Below are 6,346 nucleotides of genomic sequence, written 5' to 3'. Positions count from 1 at the left end.
ATAGTTTGCATATTAATGTGTTCTTGGGGCAAACCATAATGAAAAAAGAAGTGGTATAATGGGAGTAATAACTTGGCAACATTTTCATAAGAATATCTCATATTTCATAGGAATATTGTTATAATTTATTTCCCTATTGACTTATTGTGTTTCCCCTGGATAGAGACTGAGTGTGTGTTAAAGGGAAAGTGTGTGTGTGTGTGTGTGTGTGTGTGTGTGTGTGTTATCCGAAAACACACACCGGACAGTCTCTTCGCAGCTGAATTGTTTTGATTTCCTCTGTAGACTATTTTTTTAAACTCCGAAGGCAATATATAAGATGTATGTTTCCTCTGAAAAGTGTAGTGTTTGGTGTTTTTAATGTCTCTGTCTTTCTTTCTATCACACTGTCGGGACAAAATGGCTCCTCCGCCCGACTCTCTTTCTTCAAACTACACCAGCGATCTGATTCAAATTAAGGATATTCCGCTTCATCCCAGCAACGCCGAACCGCACAGATCTCGCTTGACAGCTGAACCGACAGTCTGTACCGGGTCCGTTTGAGGAGTTTAGAAGAGGACAAACACAGAGACGACCGACCAACCGCCGTCGCCTTCGAATAGAGCCACCACGGCGACACCCTAGATTTCAGAGCCACGCCTCTCTTCCCGCCCCTACGTCAGCACCTGGCTTTGCGATTGGCCGAACGCGCCGTTTTTCAAACCTATCTCGGACGCTGATTGGACAGAGTGCCAACCGTCCGCAGACATGAGGGCATCATTGACGGAGTTTATCGGGGAGGGTGAACGCAGCTGGTGCAGCCCAGAGCCTGGCCTACGACACCTTACAGTCGGTTTCCGTCAGCCCGGAGCAGCAAGAGGTCCTCGCTGCTGGGTGTGATTGGGTCACCGTGACGAATCCAGAAGTTAAGTCAAACCCCGTGATATCAGTCCGGGCGTGGCACTTTTAGAACATTTCCATATCCTCCTGAGAACTAAAAAAAAAGTTTTGTGAATTTTGTTGTTTTTTAGGTCATTACATTGGTTGGAGCGTAAGAAAAAAATGGAGAAAACATTTTTGAAAAAATATATTTTATGCATATTTCATTCTATGTCCTTTGTAGTGGACGCCAGGACTAAGTTATTCAAAAAAAAAAAAAAAGATATGAAATGGCATGAATAGGCAAAAGCAATGTTTTATTTATTTTTTTCATTCACCAATCAGTTTTTCAGTTTCAGGCTATTTTTAATCAAACTTTGTACAAAGATAATTCTCAACTATGTTATGAAAGATATAACAGAATGATTTGATAGGCTACTGTTGTACTTTATGGAATATGTGCATAAAAATTGATATTACCATTCTATACAATGTATACATTGCATATAATTTGCATATTACACTCTAAAAAATGCTGGGTTAAATACAACCATTATGCCTTTTTGTTATATATATAACAAAAATTCATATTCTGACTTGAAACCCCATAACATTTTTCTGAGATGTTTATTTACGACAAACAATTTGAAAATTAGCCAGATTTAAATAATAATTACAAAACATTATCATATTTCCCTAAGAGTGCTAAATTGGATCATTCTGTCAATATCAGTCATATTTAAAGACCAAGGAGTGGGAGTGCTCATGATCAAACCTCCAAACATTTTATATCTCTAAAAAAGTGCTCTTTACAGGACATCCAGACTTAAAACTGTGGCATGTATGGTCTCACTAAAATAATAATGTCCTCTACAGAGGACAAAAGTCTATGCCTGGGTCCTAGGAGGATATGACAGCGCGAAAGTTATCCACTGACAATAATACTGAAATGTGGTACTGTTTTAATACCATAGTACTGTCATGGTATTTGTGCACATATGAAATGATCATGCACTTACAAAAACATCCTGATTTTACCATGTTCTTTGCTCATTTAACATGTTTTTTTTTGTGTACTGTGCAGTAAAAATGCAACAGAAGAACATTTTGGGTTCCGAGAACCTTTCTGCAAACAGTTCAGTTTTGCTCAGTTGCTTTGGCTCAGTAAAGTAATAATAATTTATAATTAGTTGTTTTTACACCAGTAAACTTGTGAAACAAAAAAGCACAGACAAAAAACAAAAAAAATGAAATTTGTGTAATACAAGCATTTCTATTGGTTGACCACCATGGTAAAAAAGAAAAAACATTTTTATCAGTATGGCTCACATTGAAAAAAAAATCATTTTGGTGGTATTGGTCAATTTACTGACAATAAGTAGTTTTTGAAGCATGAATGAAACTTTTTGGTTGAGTTGCAACATTTTGCAGACATACACTAGAGTTGTGATGAGAAAGAACCTTTTCTTAGTGTGAAAGAATGTTAATAATTAATAATCTGAAAAACCTTTTTCCACTATAAAGAACTTTTTGTGCATTGGAAAGATTCGATGGATGGTAAAGGTTCTTATACGGAACTATCAATGTGAATAAAGAGTGAAAAGTATATGCCATGATATTACCAGCTGTATCCCAAATGAAGAGAATAAATCAAAATGACCCATTTAAACCATTTCCAAACTATGGACAGACCACAAACTGTAAGAATCATCTCATTTTCTTGTTGGAATGAGTCCTGATCTCAAGTCCTGTGAGGTTTGAAGAATTCAGCTATTGTTTGTAAGTCATTGGGCAACATTTTTCCTAATGCAGCTGTAAACATGCAGAAACCTGCTGTGACTCAGACAAGCATGGCTCAGAGCTGCTGGAGGTTTTATTCCTTTATTATCTGTCAGTGAGTCACTCCTGGAGCTCCATTTTCCTGTTTCCAAACCTTGCCGCTCGACGCCACATGAATCTGGAATATTAGAGGAATTTCTTTGTGTTCAAATATTTCTGTTTCTATTTCATTGTGTAATCATTCTTCTCACTAAAAGCCATGTGTGAGGGGAAAAAAATACAAATAAAATGTAGTTCTTCCAGTTTCTCAGTCTCAGGGTTCTTCATATTTTGACTGTGTTTTAAGCTGTCCGACAAATTAGTTAACACACACACACAGTCAGCAGAGGCATAGCTGAGGGTTGTAAATGAATCTGCTGCTATGTGAGTCACAGTGGAGTTAAACATCTGGTTCTGTTAAATCCACCGGATGTCATTCACAGTGTTAGGGAAAGTTACTTTTAAAAGTAATGCATTACAATACTGCGTTACTCCCTAAAAAAGTAACTAATTACATTACTTAGTTACTTTGTATGGAAAGTAATGTGTTATATTACTTTTGCGTTACTTTCACGTTACTTTTTAAATATGAACAGGGCTTGATTATTTTTAATATAAGAAGTTCTATTTATAGCTACTGTAAAAGCCCTTTCACACCAAAAAGTGTAATGAATAAACCTCAGGCTGAAGGAAAAGTAAATTCATGTCTGTACAGTAGAACGCAGGAGAAGAAACACTTTTCAGCAATAAAAAAAAGCAATGAAGCACAATTGATAGTTTATCTAAAGTCATTTTTGCTTATTAGTATGGTTGAACTGGATCCTCAAAGGTCAGCAGCAAAGACATTGGTTAATAAAATGGGATTAGATACATTTGTGTTATTTAACATATTTGATTATTGCACGTTTGCGTCATATTCAGAGTTTGCATTTCACTGTTTTAATTCATTTTGATGAATACTAAATCTGTTTTTTGTGAGTGGGATGAATTAATGCACATTCACATTTAGTCTAGAACTACAGTAACATCATGTTCACACAGCGCACACAACTCCTCTGCACTTCCGATTTCTCCCAATATGGGGACAGGAGACTTGTCAGTCAATAAATGGGAAAACAAAGTAACTGGCGTTACTTTTTTGAAAAAGTAACTCAGATATTTTCTTGTAAATTAAAAAAGTAATGCGTTACTTTACTAGTTACTTTAAAAAAAGTAATCTGATTACGTAACTCGCATTACTTGTAATGCGTTACCCCCAACACTAGTCATTCAGAGTTTGAGTCACAGCATTCAAAAGCTGTTTCTGTGTAAATGGCAAAAATCATTTAACGTGTCTTTGACACAATTAATTAATTTGATTTAAACTGCCATTTACACTTCATTTAACCATGCAGATAATATTAATATTATCTACCTAATGTGTGAGACTTCCGGTGTTATTCGCTTCCAGTTATTTTACTTGTCCAAAAAACAGTCAAACTGGTATTTGTTATCATATAATTTTAAAGTATTATTGTAATCATAAAAACGCTGGTTTGTAGCGCAAATAGTTTTACTGTTTACTGCACATTGTTATTCTTCAAGCTATTTACCTGTAGCAGTTAATGAAACGGAAGTCTCGCACATTCATAGACAATAGCTTACTTCTGCGTTGAAAAATATGATTTTATATAATATATTTATAATATATAATATTTGCAGATTCTTTTTCTATTACATTTGTTTGTATAAGCACTTTTCACAATGCATATTGTTCCATATTGTGTAAACAGAGTGCCTTATAAACACTGCAGTTACACAGCATATTGGTTGAATACATACAGTGTTATTGCTAAACGTTTCAAGCTAAAAAAAAAAAGCTGAATATCATATATCAAGAATTTTTACTCTTATTGCTAAGTGTATCATCTTGAGAGGAAGCATCTGTAGCTGACAGCCGTCATTAGAGGCCTCACTATCAGCTAATTGTTCATTTCAGGGTGGATTGATTTCATCCAAGATGTTTCACTAAGTGCTTTGGCTTCCCTCTTGATAGATTACATGCACAAACCTCCTTCCCTCATTTGAAACCCAAGAGCTAGTCTGGTCATATTCTAGTGTCAAGCGCACTAGTTGTCTAAGCATCCTATGGGTCCTTAAAGGGATTATATGTAGCCAGGGATGAGACTCTAGATTAATAATTTATAATGGCCACTAGTGGCCGAAAATGAAACTGTATTTATTACAAATCCACTAGATGGCACCAATGATGTACAATTAACCCCAAAGCACAACAAGAAATCTCATTTTAATTAGCCTACTGCACACATAATTTAAGAAATAGACAACCTGTGCTCAATTAAAAAAAACTTGACTAATATACATAAAATGTTATAATAATGAAAACGTATATTCCTAGTATATTTACAGTTGTAGTCAAAGTCGGTTTTATTGTTATTTTATCTTCACAAGGAAAAATATTATCAGGGCTATTGCACTACATTATAGTAGGCCTAGTGTTCAGTCTTGAATATTTGGCTATATCTTTGGGCTTTCACCTTTTTCATCAGTGTTTGCACATTTTAGGCATAAAAAGCTATAGTAAGCAGATATGATGGGCAGAAAAATATATGCAGATACAAAAAAAGGTGCGTGCTAGGTTATGAATATATGAAAAATTAACTGAATGAAATGAGCAATAACACAAATATTTGTTTTAAAGTAAATTACATTATCAAAAATATTATGGTTTTAATGTTTTTTTATTTCATCTTTTTGTAGCCTATATTGCAATAATTTGCATTTTTATCAAACACTGATCTGATCTGATCCATATTTAATCTAATTGAATCAGCATTAAACCATTTAACTTCAAATCCCAAACACCTCTGGGGCCTTTCCGCAATGATCGCACTGAAGGAAAGTGTATGTGTGTGTGTGTGTGTATGTTTCTATACTGGTGGGGACTTAAACCTGAATACACACCAACTCATGGGGACTTGTGTCACCGTGGGGACCTAAATTGAGGTCACCATGAGTACAGAAGCTTATAAATCATACAGAATGAGATTTTTTAGATTGTAAAAATGCACAAAGTTTTCTGTGAGGGGTAGGTTTAGGTGTATGGTTGGTGTAGGGCGATAGAAAATACAGTTTGTACAGTATAAAAACCATTACGCCTATGAGGAGTCCCCACAAGGATAGTGAACCAGACTGTGTGTGTTACAGTGTTGCCATGTTTGCCCTTTTTAAACGATTTTTCCCTTGATTTTCATAAAGTGGTTTATAAATATGAGTAGTTGCTATTTTCTAGACATATAAACTTTTTTTTTCTAATAGTTTAAAATTATTTAAGGAATATTATGTGTATAAGATACAGAAACTATTATAATGCATGGCATCATTTTGTTCTAAAAATGTAATTAAATTTTAACAAATTTTTCTTTGTTCACTGGGTCTATTATTTTATTAAATAGCCTATAGGTATCTGTTTAATAACCATGCTAATTTCTCTTAGCAAATAGACATTTTTCAAATTTTAAGTAAAGAACTGAGATATGAAATTACTGTAATTGCCTAGCAGAGCCATAATTGCTTAAAAATCCCCATCTGTATTTCAGACTGCTTGTTTCTCTAGCCAGATCTGGCAACCCTGATGTGTGTGTGTGTGTGTGTGTGTGTGTGTGTGTGT

The 6,346-nt window shown here is 34.9% G+C and overlaps 1 protein-coding gene across 1 annotated transcript in view; it reads right to left on the bottom strand.

Moving 5' to 3' along the window:
* LOC107697207 (ras-related protein Rab-10-like) overlaps positions 1-634 on the bottom strand; it is a 24,510-nt gene extending 23,876 nt beyond the window's left edge. The window contains exon 1 of the mRNA XM_016497893.1: positions 242-634. The gene's annotated coding sequence lies outside the window, so the exon portion shown is untranslated. The remainder of the gene's footprint in view (positions 1-241) is intronic.
* Positions 635-6,346: the final 5,712 nt, after the last annotated feature.

This window comes from Sinocyclocheilus anshuiensis, unplaced genomic scaffold, assembly GCF_001515605.1.
Source record: "Sinocyclocheilus anshuiensis isolate Anshui unplaced genomic scaffold, SAMN03320099.WGS_v1.1 scaffold38, whole genome shotgun sequence".
Classification (NCBI taxonomy): Eukaryota; Metazoa; Chordata; class Actinopteri; order Cypriniformes; family Cyprinidae; genus Sinocyclocheilus; species Sinocyclocheilus anshuiensis.
The sequence above is the reverse complement of the archived record's forward strand: the minus strand, read 5'-3'. Positions and strand labels throughout refer to the sequence as shown.